This window comes from Mercenaria mercenaria, chromosome 14 (assembly GCF_021730395.1).
Source record: "Mercenaria mercenaria strain notata chromosome 14, MADL_Memer_1, whole genome shotgun sequence".
Classification (NCBI taxonomy): Eukaryota; Metazoa; Mollusca; class Bivalvia; order Venerida; family Veneridae; genus Mercenaria; species Mercenaria mercenaria.
In genome coordinates this window covers 64,809,478-64,826,755 of record NC_069374.1, presented here as the reverse complement: position 1 = coordinate 64,826,755, position 17,278 = coordinate 64,809,478, and the positions used below count along the sequence as shown (strand labels likewise).

General features: G+C 35.2%; 1 long non-coding RNA gene across 1 annotated transcript; it reads left to right on the top strand.

Annotated features, from left to right (window-relative positions):
• Positions 1-2,609: 2,609 nt before the first annotated feature.
• Positions 2,610-16,063, top strand: LOC123526154 (uncharacterized). Its single transcript, XR_006681526.2, has 3 exons — positions 2,610-2,805; positions 14,070-14,195; positions 15,997-16,063. It is a non-coding gene; the product is annotated as an uncharacterized LOC123526154 (long non-coding RNA).
• Positions 16,064-17,278: the final 1,215 nt, after the last annotated feature.

Genomic DNA, 17,278 nt, shown 5'->3' with positions numbered 1-17,278 from the left:
ACATCTCAAGGCTTTGATTTTTTTATTTCATTTCATTTTTCAACATCAGTTTGGAGCAAGCCAACTAGAAAATCTTCAATTAGTCTGATCTGAGGAAAACAGGTTGTGCTTTGGATCCATCACTAATTAATTGCTCAATATAGAGATAGTACCTAAGTTTTTCAAATCATAGGTTTGAAGTTAAAAAGCTTTGAAATGAAGACAAATGTCCATATATTTCTCAAAAACAGAAATATAGACAATATTTTAACCAGAAGTGCGGAGTTATGAGCATTTAATATTTTCATGATAACGAAAATTTTGTGATCAAGGACATGTAACTCTTCTTGAACATGGAGAGCATAAACATCAAAGGGACATAATATAGTCAATATTTTCTAATTGGGTGCATTTGATTTAACATTCAACTTTGATCTGGATTGCTAAATACTGATCCATGATACTGTGTGCTAAAAATTTAGAACATCTGGAACAGTCTATTAACAGAAAAACTATGCTTTAGCAGAATCTAAATAGTTAAGATCTAACTGGGACTCGAACCCAGGACTTCTCACACCTAAGGCAGACACTCTACCACTTCCCTATAACAGCAGTAGCTAATAGCTATGCAGTTTAATTGCTGGATTACATTGCGTGAACTGGAACAATAACCGGTGAACTCCGGATTATTGGCGTATTCGCTTTGTTACCTAACGGCATTTTTTGTGTAAAGAAAAAACATAATCTAATGCTGCCAACGTCATAATTGGTCAAATCTGCCCAAATTTCTCTGACGTGTTGTTCAGAGTATGACCTTACTAACTGGCAGTACCAGTGAAATATTACTTACACTGAATATTTTATATTTGCCCTTTTTGCAGCTGCCGAACGGCAAAGACGATAAGATTTGTCCAAATATAAGTAATTATTTTACCAGTTTTGAGAGAATTTCAATTAATGGGAAATTACAGTTACAAACTAAATACCTTTCTGCAACACATGGAGTCATTAGCATTCACTGTCAATCAGTATTATGACTAAGATCGACTGTCATTCATTCATTTCAAAGTTTTCATAGACAGAGTCCGTTGTTTACATTTTTATCGTAACCGGTGCACTTGTAAAAATCACTTTAGTTTGAAAAATCAAGTATGCGAAGAGCTATGGTACGGTCTCTACTCAATAGCCCTTCTTTGTATGTGTAGGTGTTTTGGTAACAAGTCTCATTTATCATAAATTGAAAATGACATGAACAGTTTGGTCATAATAATAAAAAAGGTCAATGAACGACTTATGTACATTATTGTTATGTATATTATGGTTATGTATATTACTTTGATGCAATTTATTGTTATGTATATTACTGCAGTGCACATGATCACTATGCATATTATCATTATGCACATTATGTATGTTATCATTATGCATGCCATCATCATGTACATAATTGTTATGCATATTATCATTATGTACATTATTGTTGTGTATGTTACCACTGTGCACATAATATTGTTATGGATATTATGATTATATTTCATTGGAATGAGGTGAAATTTAGACACAAGCTTCTAGGAGGAAGGTATCCTATCAAAAATGCAGTTTTTTATTTAGTGGTAAAATAAAAAAAAAACTGGAGAAAATAGAAGAATGGAATTCCTATCATTAGTACATGATTTGTTGAACTTTTAGCGATATGTTTTATATCATTGATGCCACTCTAATTGACCACTGACAAACGCAACTATTAACAGTCGTTAGCCAAGCCTTAAACTTCCAAAATGTGTATTTTATGTAATCTACCCAAGACTTTAATGAGCAAAAAATCTATATTATCTGTATAATTGTGCACACGAAATCTGGATTTTCGACATTAATTTCTTCTTATCAGTACTGCAAGCTATCTCTGTTAGATAAGATATTGTTTAAATGTTTTGTTCACATTAACCTAACAGCAGAAATTTCTGCTGGTTCTAACATTAGAACCATTATAACTTGCATCAATTCTCATTATATACTGGGTGAGAGATCTTGCCGAGGTCTTATAGGACAGTGATCTTGCAGTCAAGCCTTACACTGTTCAAAGATGCAGGCAAGGGGGCCTCAAGATGTGCTTTTATGTAAAGGTTTTGTTTTATCAATTGATACTGTAAAATCAGATATTTTTGCAAGGCTAAATGGTGTATTTGAAATTTTAATGTGTTTGGGTGGAAGATTATTATGACATATTGCAAACTGTTGACACTAGGAGAAGAACTCTATAAGACTTGTCTTTCATTCTAATCCTTTCCTTCAACTGTACTTGTACTGTTTGTATATAAATATAATAATTATGTATATTGTTGGGAATAAAATATGTTTAAACCAAACTGTAGACACCTAGACAGCTAGTAATAATGAAAGAAACACTTTCACATTAGCTGTTATTTTTGCAAAATATGAGTAGTGATAGCATAATTTTATGTATATAAAAAAAAAATCCATCATGAAAATTTCTGATTTGACAGTAATTTTAGCTAATACGAAGGTTAATATTTTCCCTTTTGACTGCAATTATATTGGCACTGGCAAATTTGTAATTTGAAATGAAAAATATTAACTTACTTATTCACATTATTTCAGGCAGATACAGACACCTTGAAAGAATGACAATTATTGTGCTGGCCAGCTAGGTAGTTTGTGACCATGGAAGAGAATGACCCCCTGGCAAGACATGAATCTGCAGCTGCAAGGGCCAAATGTGTGGAAGTTACATACACAAACCATCCACCACTTAATGTCTAGATGATTTTAGTGTCTGGGATGTATCTTAGTAAAACAACACAAAAGGTAAAGATAAATATTCAACTGCTATGACTTTCGTGTACTGTATAATCGGTATATTTATATGAAATTAAATGTGGAAATATGATATCAGTTAGATTTGCAATTTCAAAATTAACATAGTGGGTTTGCGACCAGCATGGATCCAGACCAGCCTGCGCATCTGCGCAGTCTGGTCAGGATCCATGCTGTTCGCTAACGGTTTCTTTAATTGCAATAGACTATGAAAGCGAACAGCATGGATCCTGACCAGACTGCGCGGATGCACAGGCTGGTCTGGATCCATGCTGGAGGCAAACCTACTATGTTGGTTTTCTCATGGCGCGGCTCAAATTTAATTTAGTGCTATTAGAAACTGCTGTAACTAAAACTAGAAAGGCCTTCAAACAACTACATATGAAGCACTTAATGGGTGTTCACCAAACTTTGTCATATGCTTCCTGGCTATAACCCACACCAAAATTTCAAGACAGCGTAAATTAAAATTTTCATTGTTCGTCTAATCCTTAGCATGATGGTAACAGATCGCACAGTATGTTGAACACAAAAATGCTTACCCCGAACACATAATGGTACACATAATGGTATTAATGTAAAACACAGAATGCTCATATGAAAACATCCCTAAACACACAATGGGAACAAGAGGGACAGTATGTTAAACACAGAATGCTCATGTAAAAACATATAGAGAGTAAAAGAACCATATATGCATGTAATCGGTATCCTCGGAGAAAAGCAGAGCAACAATGGAAACACCATTAGCGTCCCAACACAACTGGGAAGACGGTGAATATCAGAGAAGCTCAGTCCAAGCTGGCTTTTAGAACTGCCTGTCTTCTACCTGTTCTGTCAGACTCGTCAAAGATTATTAGTAATTTGGCTGTTTCTTGTGTAAATATTTTGTTACAACATCTAAATATTTTAGAAAATGCTGTTAAAGCTGCCTTAATTGTAAATAGTCAAACATTATTCTTAACTGTGTATAAATTAAATTGAGCCTGTCCTTATTTCATTTTAGTGATACAGAAAAATATTGTCTCTGGAGCTTGCAAATGGGATTATTGTTTGGTTTCATATATTTCAATTTTCCTAGAACCCTTTTAAAGAAAAGTTAAGTCATGAGATATGTTTTTGTTCTTTTAACCTTTATTTTAATTGAAATGGTTTAAACTGCACACTGATAGTTCTCAGTTGGTTTAGTAGGACTGTATAATCTCTATTATGGGAAATGTATGATCTCGAAGGACAAGAACAATTTGTTTAGGAGGTGTATTTCATTTCAATTGTTTAATTGCTAACATTTATTGCATGCATCAACATTTTACATGCATTTCTTGCTTTCTGTAGAAGATTACTAGAACTTAGTCATTGTAAAACGGAAAATGTGCATGATATACATTTAACTTTTGATACAGCTGTTACTGATTGTTTTTGTAAAATTTATTTTGAATATCAGCTGACAAAATATTTAATAAACTGACAAAGTTTAAATGAAATTTATTTTGAATGTCAGCTAACAAAATATTCAACAAACTGAGAAACTTTATATAAAATTTGTATTGAATATCAACTGACAAAATTTACATTGAATGTAAGCTGACAAAATTTATAATTTATGTTGAATATCAGCTGACAAAATTGATAAGTTCTGAGCTAAAAATAGAAAAATCTTCAAACGACATCTCCTTCTAAATCCAATGGTCCGATTTTGAAATAATTTTACACAAATCATCCTTAAGTCACCCTCTACCAAGGTTATTCAAATTTTACTGATTCGTCAAAAAACATGGCCATCAGGGGGCGTGGTCACTTTTCCCTATATGTAAAAAGTAGAAATTTAAAAAAATCTTCTTGTGTGAAACTGCTGGCCTGATTTAAGAAATAATTTATAGCAAAACAGTGCTTTATCACTATTTATACACAATGGGCGGTTATACATCGGGTGTAATAATTTCACAAGGGCCCAGCTGGTGTGAAATTATTTCGGACGACGTATAATCGCCCGAGTGTATAAATAGTGATAAAACACTGTTTTGCTATAAATTTTTTCGATTCTGTTATGTTTTTATTGAAAAATTTATATCAAATAAGATGGAACTGTTTCTTCGTGCAAGCATGGCGCCTATAGTAGGTCTTTGTTTATACACGGCAGGGCCGGAAATGGTAATATGTTTTGCGACAGAATTCAGTTCGGGGGAAAATTATTGCGAATTATTACTCGGTATGTTTGTAAATTAATCAAAACATTTTTGCAATGTGACATTTCGTTTAAAACATGCTATTAAGTAAAATATTTCATGAAATTTGAAAGCGCTATTTCTTGATGTGTACAAGGCGCTAAATATCACATTGACTTGACGTCAACGTAATATCGTTGTGATGATTAAAGAATTGTTAGTCATATCAAAGAAGTATAAATACACAGAATGGCAACTGGCTGTAATCTCGCGTGAGCTCGTGTCAGAGCGTGATTAGGCGTTATCTTACTAAAAACAAACATCGGCGAGCATGGAGTTACAATTTGTACCTTTAAAACTACATTTAAAATACATGTTAGCTTCTAAAACAAAATTTGTTTAATTTGAAATGGTCTTAAGACACGAAGTACACGTTTTCTTTTGCCATTGAAAGAAGCATGGTCATACGGTGATAATTATTTTACCGATGAATAATTGCTTTCGCATACAAAATGGCGCGTGGAGAAAGCGACACTTCCGGTAAACGAGATCTCGTTTTTTTGTCACGGGAGGTTGGCGAGATTTGCTCTATATGCCTTTAAAGTTGCCAATCTATTTATTTTTATAGCTCTTTGGTCATATTAGAATTTAAAATAATTTTACACAAAATTTTTAATGGTCCTTGTTTTACCCTCTCCCAAGATTCTTAAAATTATTTTGATTTGTCAAAAAACATGGCTGCCAGAGAGTTTGGTCACTTTTCCCTAAATGTTTATAATGGAAACTTTAAAAAATCTTCTTGTGTGAAACTGCTGGCCTGTTTTAAAATAATTTTACACAAATGGTCCTTGTGTGACCCTCTACCAGGATTGTTCAAATTATACCGATTTGTCAAAAAACATGGCCGCCAGGGGGCATGGTAACTTTTTCCTATAATATTATGTATATACCGTATTTTACCTAAGTCTTGGGACACCTCTGAAATGTGGAAAAATAATTATTTTTCTTGACCCTAAGTTTTTGGACATGTATTTTCTCAGCATATTTTTCGTCCCTAAGAGTTGGGACTAAGGTCGTGTACTGATTCAAGATGGAACCCAAATACCGTTATTATACATTGTATGGTGTTGTATCGATCAAAATATCAAATAATTATAAGAACCAAAGACTATTTCTTTTAACATTTTCGTGTCGTGTTTTTACTAGTAAAGTGTTTTTTTTACCATACCAGTTAAGTGTTGTATTTTTTTTTTTTTTTTTGCTGCAGCCAGGAAGTCCATTTTCCATTATTTATTTATTTTTATTTACCACTGACTGGAATTTACCCGCAAATCATACAGATATCAAAACGCCATGCCGGTAATTTTCCATTCCACAAGCATGTGCGACCTATCGTAATGTCCAACTTACAACGCCGTTACTTTTGTTCATCGACACGTATACAATCGCTTATGATTTTCAGCACCAATTGAGAAGTAATATAGTTTGAATTCTATAACGATTTTAAAAAGGTATCGACAAAAATGTTGGCAAAATTCTATAAAAATGGTCGAATTTACATGAAATTACTTGCATTCAAACAGCGCGATCCTAAATACTTATTTCTTTCTAAAAGTAAATAAATGATACTAACTATTAGGGCTGGGTACCGCCTTGAAAAAAATACCGCGTTATACCACGGTTTTTTCCTAATTACCGCGGTATATACCACAGTATACAATCATATTTATCGTAAGACTTACAGCAATGGTAGTGGTCATAAAAATATTGAAAAACTCTCAGGAATACTTAATTTATTATGAGCAACAACGAAGACTAGTTACTTGACTAGAATTAAAGAAAAAAAGTACACTGGAATATTAACTTGACTAATGACTAGTTAGATTAATGACCCTTAGTATTTTTTACCAGCGTGTATTCGTCGGAAGACGCCATATTGTCTCTAGGGAAGCACTGGGTCACATGTATATAGGTCGCGCTTGTTAGTAGTTCGATTCGTGCACCCGTTTGATAAACCAGTAACGTTTATGAAGGCTTCATCAGATTGTTTTCAAACAAAAAAAAATAAATTTCGACTGAACATTTTCCATACTATTTATTTCTTTTTTAATACATGCAAATACATTCTGGGATATTTTAAACTATCATCATTTAAACAAGAAGTCGGGACTCGCCGAATTTACCAGACTCAAAGTAAAAACAAGTGCGCCCATGACGTCATCCATCTATACGGAATAATCTGGAGGTTTTCGAAGGTTTTGATTGGGGATCACGCGGTCGATCATACATGTTCAATTGCACCATTGGGTGGTTATTTTTGGAAACTAATAATAGTAGCATGGGAATTCCAGAGATATAAATCGGAAAATCATGCATGGTGTCAATTGCTGTTACGGAAGGCTACATAGACAAACTATATTAAAAATAAACAGAGGTAGGGATAATGTTGATAAAATACCGGTATTCCCCGATGGTACCGTGGTATCGTACCACGGGAAGATGGTACCGCGGTTACCGGTATACCGGTAATACCGCGCACCTCTACTAACTATGGGCATAAAATTCAGACTTCTGACCAGAAAGTACAAAAAACAGAATAGAAAAATTTTGAATAATGAAAAGGCGGCAGCAATTTAAAAATATGAAGTAAAACGATTTTTGGCAAACAGATTTCTGTTACGTGACCTTGTAAACATAAGTAGAAATGCGGTTAAAAAACAAAAACAATAATGATGTTGTTGCGTATTTTTAATAAGTTTTGAATGAATCTTTGTACATGTACATATATTTTTTGACACGACACTTTATAATAAGATATTCTTCTCAAACCATTTTGTAATTTCCTTGAGGGCAAATAGGTCACAGAGGTAAGATATCCACTATTACAGTTTAACACGTTTACCTGTCAGTTTATACGGGATATTGCACATTCGCTGTAACAAATTAAAAAGCTTTTTTTTATTGATTGTTACAACTCTAGATCTACTTCTCAGCACTTAAGAACCGAGGCGGTACGATCAAACAGTGATGTGCAACATGGTGCGAAAACATGATGTAATGTCATAAAAATCCCGGGGAAACTATACCGCTTTGATCTCCACTTCTAATGTCATGATACCGACACATTTCTTTTAGCTCTTTGAGGGGGTATTAATTGATGATGAAAACAAGGCCAATTACTTTGTTTATCAACAGAATAATTACCGATAATCTTTGGGGGTTTTTTTCGCTGTTACCAGATGACAATTATTGTGTCCATATTTTTGGGACACTTTTCAAAATAATTATTTTTCGGGAAATAAGTCTTGGTACAGTGAAAAAAATAATTATTTTATGCTGTCCCAAGACTTCGGTAAAATACGGTAGTAGAAATTTAAAAAATCTTTTTGTGTGAACTGCTGAATATTACACAAATGGTCCTTGTATGACCCTCTACCAAGATTGTTCAAATTTTTTGATTTGTCAAAAAACATGGCCACCAGAAGGCATGATCACTTTTCCCTATACTGTAAAAACTTCAATATATGACGCAGTTTTTAACGATTTTTTTCATTTTCTTAAAGGGATGCGTAATATACACCAAGGTAGAGCTTCAGACATTTTTTTCCAGCTTGAAAACCCAAAAATATCGGTGAAAATCGGACAATTTTGTCAACTGTCATGTGTTTACATTTTGGGCCGTGCTTTTTTAACCGCCTCTTGAAGAGCGTTTTATTGGGCGGGTCTAAAAACACGTACGGAACAGAACCTCTGATGATATACGGTAAAGTTGATTTTATTTCTGAGTTTAAATTTTTTTTGTATTTGTAAATTTAATTAATAAGTATCGTACATATCCAGAGCACCGGATAATGTGTCAGTTTAATAATTAGGCAAAATACGTCATATACATGCTAGCGTGATATATTCAAGTTTTTATGGTATGTATATGGTGGAAACTTAGAAAATCTTTTATAAAACTGATTTTATTTTGATTCATCAAAAAACATGGCCACCAGAGGACATGGTCACTTTTCCCTATATGCCTATAGGGGAAACTTTAAAAATCTTCTTGTGTGAAAATGTTAGCCTCATCTAAAATAATTTCACACAAATTGTCCTTGTGTGACCTTCTGCAAACATTGTTAAAATTTTTTGGATTCGTCAAAAAACATGGCGGACAGAGGGTGTGGTCACTTTTGATCAACAGTTTCTTTAAACAACATCTCCTTCAAAACCTCTGTATGGATTTTGATGAAACTTTACACAAATGATCTCTGGGTAGCCCTCTCTCAAAGTTTTTTTAGATGGTTCCGGTTCATTGAACATTACCTTAAACAAACACTTGAAGCCCTGTACACAAGTGAGCGCTTTAGTGTCAATGACCCTGTTGTTCTCTCCAGACACAGTTGATTTATACTGTTATGAATAAGATTTAAATATTTCCTGGAAAGAACACCACAAGAAGCAGTAAAAAAACCATAAAAAATACTAATTATGTCTCCCCCAGGATACATATTGTTTTTGCCCTGTCCGTCTGTCTGTCCTTCCGTCCATCCGTCCGTACGTCACACTTCATTTCCGAGCAATAACTGGAGAACCATTTGACCTAGAACCTTCAAACTTTATAGGGTTGTAGGGCTGCTGGAGTAGACGACCCCTATTGTTTTTGGGGTCACTCTGTCAAAGGTCAAGGTCACAGGGGCCTGAACATTGAAAACCATTTCCGATCAATAACTAGAGAACCACTTGACCCAGGATGTTGAAACTTCATAGGATGATTGATCATGAAGATTAGATGACCCCTATTGTTTTTGGGGTCACTCTGTCAAAGGTCAAGGTCACAGGGGCCTGAACATTGAAAACCATTTCCGATCAATAACTAGAGAACCACTTGACCCAGAATGTTGAAACTTCATAGGATGATTGGTCATGAAGAGTAGATGACCCCTATTGATTTTGGGGTCACTCTGTCAAAGGTCAAGGTCACAGGGGCCTGAACATTGAAAACCATTTCCGATCAATAACTAGAGAACCACTTGACCCAGGATGTTGAAACTTCATAGGATGATTGATCATGAAAATTAAATGACCCCTATTGAATTTAGGGTCACTCCATCAAAGGTCAAGGTCACAGGGGCCTGAACATTGAAAACCATTTCCGGTCAGTAACTTGAGAACCACTTGACCCAGAATGTTGAAACTTAATAGGATGATTGGTCATGCAGAGTAGATGACCCCTAACAATTTTGGGGTCACTCTGTGAAAGGTCAAGGCCACAGGGGCCTGAACATTGAAAACCATTTCCGGTCAGTAACTTGAGAACCACTTGACCCAGAATGATGAAACTTCATAGGATGATTGGTCATGCAGAGTAGATGACCCCTAACGATTTTTGGGTCACTCTGTTAAAGGTTAAGGCCACAGGGGCCTGAACATGGAAAACCATTTCCAATCAATAACTTGAGAACCTCTCGACCCAGAATGTTGAAACTTCATAGGATGATTGTTCATACAGAGTTTATGACCCCTATTGTTTTTGGGGTCACTCCGTTAAAGGTCAAGGTCACAGGGGCCTGAACATTGATAACCAGTTCCGATCAATAACTTGAGAACCACTTGACCCAGAATGTTGAAACTTCATAGGATGATTGAACATGCAGAGTAGATGACCCCTATTGATTTTGGAGTCAAGGTCACAGTGGCCTGTTCATGTAAAATCATTTTTTGGAAATAACTTGAGAACCACTTGACCTACAATGTTGAAACTTAATAGGATGATTGGACATGCAGAGTAGATGACCCCTATTTATTTTGAGGTCACTTGATCAAAGGTCAGGGTCACAGGAGCCTGAACAGTGACTTGAGAACCACTAGGCCAAGAGTGTTGAAATTTAGCGGGATGACTGGACATGCCAAGTAGATGATCCCTATTGCAGTCAACCATCAGTGTCTCTTTGACTTTCGCTCCTGACCCCTATTGACTTCTTGCCTATAGGACTTTGCATTTGGGGAGACATGCGCTTTTTTACAAAAGCATTTTCTAGTTGAATTGTGTTTTTTTTTTTTTCAAAGAAACTTTAAAAATTATTATTATTCCACCAGATACGCAGCAGGTGGGGAGCTGTATTGGAGTAATGCATGCCCATTGATCTGTTTGTCTGTCCATAATTTGTTTCCGCTGCATATTAACCATCAGGAAGATTGTCATAGAACTTGCTTGAGTTATTAACATCATAAAAGACGACATGCAGAGCGTACAACCCAGGTCACTAGGTCCAAGGTCAAGGTCACACTTGGAGGTCAAGTATTTTAATTCTGTGTCAACTCCACATTATCTAGACTGCTTGGAAGGGTTTTTTTTTTTTATAAAACTAGCATCAATTATTTAACTGATCAAAAGAATGCAGAGAGCACTAAGGTTGAAGGTCAAGATCACACTTGGAGGTCAGATGTCAAATAACTCTAGTACTTTGTTTCTGCTCATAGCCAAGAACATTTTCATAAAGTTAGCATCAAAATTTTGCCTCATCCAGATATCGTGCAGAGCACACAACTCCAATGTCAAGGTCATGCATAGAAGTAAAAGACCAAATTGCTCGAATTTGTGTCTACGCTTATCTGCTTAACTTCTTGAAGGATTTTCATAAAACTAACATCAGTTGATCTCATCAAGATGACATGCAGAGTGCACAAGGTTTAAGGTTAAGGTCACAGTATTTGAAGGTCAAGGGTCCTGATCACATTTTACTTTCCCTGTATCAATGCAGCATCTAGAGTTATAAATCACTTTTAGTGATAGCTCTAGTTTCAAATTGTAGTGGGGACAATGGAAAGCAAATGTAAACCTTTTGTTTAGTTTGTTCTTTCAGTTTATTCAAAAAGGAAAATTTTCTACATACTTAAACTTGTAAAGAACATCTGAAGTAAAAATGAAATAGATTGTTTTTGAGAATTGCGCTACATGACATACCATTACAATATTGTCACTGACATTGGTTTTCCCACAGTGGTGCTGTTTTTTTAGAAAAGATAAAAGGCAAGGGTAGATTTTCTACATACTTAAACTAGTGAAGAACATCTGAAGTAAAAATGAAATAGATTGTTTTTGAGAATTGCGCTACATGACATACCATTACAGTATTGTCACTGACATTGGTTTTCCCACAGTGGTGCTGTTTTTTTAGAAAAGATAAAAGGCAAGGGTAGATTTCTTAGCTGTTTTTTTTAGAAAAGATAAAAGGCAAGGGTAGATTTCTCGGAAGCGCAATGCACCACAAACACAGCCACAGAGCCATGTATTTGCAAAGTAGGCCCACAACAAAAAGAAGCTGTAACGGAAAAACATTGTAGATGTGTTGCTTTAAAAATTTTAATTTTATGCAAAATATAGAAAAAGGGGGAGGAAAGGGTAGGGGTAGAAGGGGGGGGGGGGTGATGGGGCTAAAAGGGAAAGTGGAATAAGGATGAATATTATAAAGGGAATGCTATGGTCCTTAATCACAGTTTCACAGTTACCCTACAACGTAAACCACAGCAGTTCAGACACTGACGTACAAAACAGACACACACACATGCACGCACGCACCCACCCACACATATATCTAACTTACATAGATAAAAAAACAGACAAGTAAGATATATCAACACTGTAGGGCACTGCCCAAGACACACACACACAAGCACACACACATAAGCAGGAAGAAAGAACAATCGGGCTCTGCTTAAAGTCAAGAAGACATTTTAGAAATCACATGGTGCTCTAATATTTCATGCCCATTTTTCCCTTCCAGTCAGATATTAGCATTTTTGCAACATAATGAACTAGTCTATCTTTCAATTTGGACAGTACCATTAACTGTTAAAAGGGGAGTTTACAAAAAAGATACTGACTGAATGGCGAACAGTGCAGACCATGATCAGACTACACGGATGTGCAGGCTGATCTTGGTCTGCACTGGTCGCAAAGGCAGAATCACATGCCGCCAGCAGGCTAAAGGTTGAATGATTAAATTCTTCAAGGTCCTTATTAATTAAGAAATAATTTATAGCAAGACCGTGTTTTAACACTATTTATACACGATGGGCGATAATATGTCGGGTGAAATTATTCCATACTACGTATAATTGCCCGAGTGTATAAATAGTTTTCAGTTACTGTTTGCTATAAGTTATGTCATAAACAGTTCTATCAAATTTGATCTAAATTTTACAATAAAGAACATATTAGAATCGAAATAGTTTATAGCACAACTATGTTTGAACACTATAAGTACACTCGGGCAATTATACCTTGTTTAAAATAATGTAACTTGCTGCACCCTCATGAAATTATTATGCCCGATGTGTAACTGCCCATCGTGTAAAAATAGTGTTAAAACATGGTTTTGCTATAAATTATTTCTTAAATGAAATGGCATTAATTAACCGCAGTTGAAATATCTGCACAAAATTAAACACCAGTAAACCAGTTATACTTGATCCCTTTTGTTATTAGCCGTTGTGAATTAAACAATGCATGTAAATTTTTTTGGATTGAGCGTGTTTAAGGATACAATTAAAAGATTACTCTGTATACACAACAGAATATATTTGGACTTGTTTTTATTAGGAAAACTTTTTTTCTTGCCTAGTGGCATGTCCAGTATGTTTTTCTATGGGTAGTGTGTGTTTTAATCAACCTGGCGGGACGGGATTTCACGACGGTCCACTGCATTATTGTGCAGGATATGTAGTATATTCGGCAACTTGATGTCTTATTCGGTGGCCGTAACCAATCTAGCGTTTGAACTTTAGTCGTTCGTTACCGAAAGATTACGAAATTTAACAAATATATTGCTCTACCTATTTTGGTCATTTTTTGAGATTACCATTATTTGCATAAGTCAGAGATTAACTCTGCCCCGCCAAGTCGAATAAAACGCACAATACTTGCCCAGATAGGTCACCATATTATACTGTAAAATAATGTAAGTGCAATATCTCAACCCATTGTAACAGTAAGATTAAAGAATCATGCAGCCTTAAGTGAGATATAATTATTAATTTGTAACAGAATATGTGGAAAATAGCTGGGGTGTAGACGGCACTTGAGTTTTTGTTTTATTTCAGACACAGGCATTTTTTGATGCATGAATGTTGAGAGTTTTTGATGGGCCCACTTGATTGCCCAGTGTGTGACCAGTACTTGTTAGTCTTATCAAGATTAAGAGAACATGTTCCCACCAGTGGCAAAAGGTTAGATTAGAAGATTTGATTAGATTATGTAACTGACATTTACAATTTAAATGTGTACATGATGGAGGTAATAAGGAAGCTGCTTGATATTTTTCTAGGATAAAATTCCCTTATGATTTTTTTTTTTAATATTGAAAAATGGTCTCGCCAAAACTTTACTTTCAGGAATGATGGAAATTATTCATGTTATGAAAATTAAATTTTGAGAGCATTTGCTTTCACCTCTTCTGTTGGCAGAGACTAATGTTCTCAAGAAATGAATTTAAATGTCCTTAAGTTTGTGGATGTAACTTGTTTTGTGTTGTACTGATAGATAAAATGAAACAAATGAATGCTTTCCTTGTAGGGGAAACACAAAAAGGAAGACAATTTAAGTGATTTACTGGTCAGTGCTGTTTCATTTAGAAAAGTTGTAAGATACAGAAAACAGTAGAGTACTGGTACAGAATCGGGGCAATGCTGTGTAGACTAACTGGAAAGAGCTATACATAACTAAATACATCTTACGTAGAGAACATTGAATGTCCACTGTAGAGAGCATAGAACCATTGAATATCCTTTGTAGAAATCCTGTGTACAGAACATAGAACATCCTTTGTAAAAAATTAGGAACATCCTTTGTGGAGATTGTAGAATATCTTGTGTAGAGAATGTAGAACCATTGAACATATCCCATCTAAAGTACTTAGAGCATTTTAGCTCCCTCTGATTTTTTGAAAAAAAATGATGAGTTATTGTCTCACTTGAGCGTTGTCAGTCCGTTGCTGGTTAAGTTTTTGTTTAGGTCAGCTTTTCTCCTAAACTATCAAAGCTATTGCTTTGAAATGAATACTTGTCAACATCATAAGCTGACCCTAATAGCAAGAAACATAACTCCATCTTGCTTTTTGCAAGATTTATGGCCCCTTTTGTACTTAGAAAATATCAGATTTCTTGGTTAAGTTTTATGTTTAGGTCAACTTTTTCTCTTAAACCATCAAAGCTATTGCTTTAAAACTTGCAACTCTTGTTTACCATCAAAAGCTGACCCTGTACAGCAAGCAACATAACTCCATCCTGCTTTTTGCAATAATTATTGCCCCTTTGGACTTAGAAAAAACCTTTTATTGGTTGAATATTATGTTTAAGTCAACTTTTCTCATAAACTATCAAAGCTAATGCTTTAAAACTTGCAACAGTTTTTCACCATCGTAAGTGGACACTGTACATCAAGAAACATAACTCTGTCCTGCTTTTTGCAAGAATGATGTTCCTTTTTAGACTTAGAAAATCATGGGTAGGACAATATTTCTATTATACAAAAAAAATCAGATGAGCGTCAGCACCCGCAAGGCGGTGCTCTTGTATATAGACAGTATAGAACATCCATTGTGGAGAATGTAGAACATACTACATAAAAGAGAAGAACATCCATTGTGGAGAATGTAGAACATACTACATAAAAGAAAAGAACATCTATTGTGGAGAATGTAGAACATATACATAGAGAAAGTGGAACATCTTATGTATAGAATGTAAAACATCCTATGTAGAGAACATAGATAATGTTAGAGCCTTGATGAAGAATACTTAAATTTGTACTTCTGAATGGCATGATTGGATGAAGTCAGATATGTGTAATAGAAGATAACCCTTTTTTAAACAGAACCTGATGGTGTGATGCAAAGTTTGAATACCTGGCTTTCTTGGAATTTCCATGTTTCATGTCTGGTGATGAGGATGGAACGAACTGTAATACATAATGTGCATTTCCTGGTTTGGTTTAAAGTGTTGTTTGTAGGTTTCCTTCTTTGTCTTTCAGGCTGGTAACATCTAGGAAGTTTGCCTGTGTCTTGTTGATCTCGGAAGTAAACTTATTTGAGCCGTGCCATGGGAAAACCAACATAGTGGGTGTGCGACCAGCATGGATCCAGACCAGCCTGCGCATCCGCGCAGTCTGGTCAGGATCCATGCTGTTCGCTAAAAGTTTCTCCAATTCCAATAGGCTTTAAAAGCGAACAGCATGGAGCCTGACCAGACTGCGCGGATGCGCAGGCTGGTCTGGATCCATGCTGGTCGCAAACCCACTATGTTGGTTTTCCCATGGCACGGCTCATTTGTGTTGTTGAACTTGTTCAAGGCCGTCATCAAGGTAATAAATTCCTCTTGGGAATGTGGCTAGACCATGAATATGTCTGAAACTGAAACTGATTTATTTTATTTAATGCCTATTTCTATACAATGACATATTCAATGGCATTGTACATTAACAGACATTGAAATATTAATGATAAATTGTAAAAACTCACAAAAACACCTGCTGTTATAGCATATGAAACAATTATCAATAAAATTAAAATAATGCCATGAAATACAGTGTTATAAGATTTTTTTAGTGTTTCAAGTGATTTCCTTGTGAAACTTCTGTCATTAAATGTTTTGCTTTTGTCGTGTGGAACAACATGACTTTCAGAATTTTCTTACAGTCTCAAACCTTGTCTACCTGGAACATACTCTGTAAGCAGTTCTGTTAAATACGAAGATGCTCTGCAAATGTGACAGCTATACATGAAGGAAAATATCTTATTATAAACTCAGTCCTTGCTTTCACTGGCAACCTATGCAAGTTATACAATGCTTGTTTGGAACTGTCAAATTTCCTCTTGTTAAGGGACAAGTTTTGCACACATGTTGATTATGTTGTATCTTATGCACCTCAATACAATATGACATTGCAGTAAATTAAAATCCGGATGTGAAGTAACTAGAGACAAAACTAAAGTTTCATTGGCTGCTGTGGTTAAATATTTTTAGATGTTCTTAATTTTAAAGAGTTCCAGCACGAGATAGAGCCATGGACCAAGGCATCCGCCTTTGGGAACATTGCAGTCAAGCTGGCAGTCTAATGAATATGCATTGTTGACTTGATTTGCGATTTACATGATCACAAGTTCAAAGTTTCATCAAGAAATGCACTAAGATATCTAATCGTGCTTTTTTTAATCAAATTTTTGTTCATTTGGGGTCTGCTACCAAACAAAATAAATTCAATTTTTGAAGAGTTCATTTTCAGTTTGTTTCTATTCATCCAGTCATTGATTGTA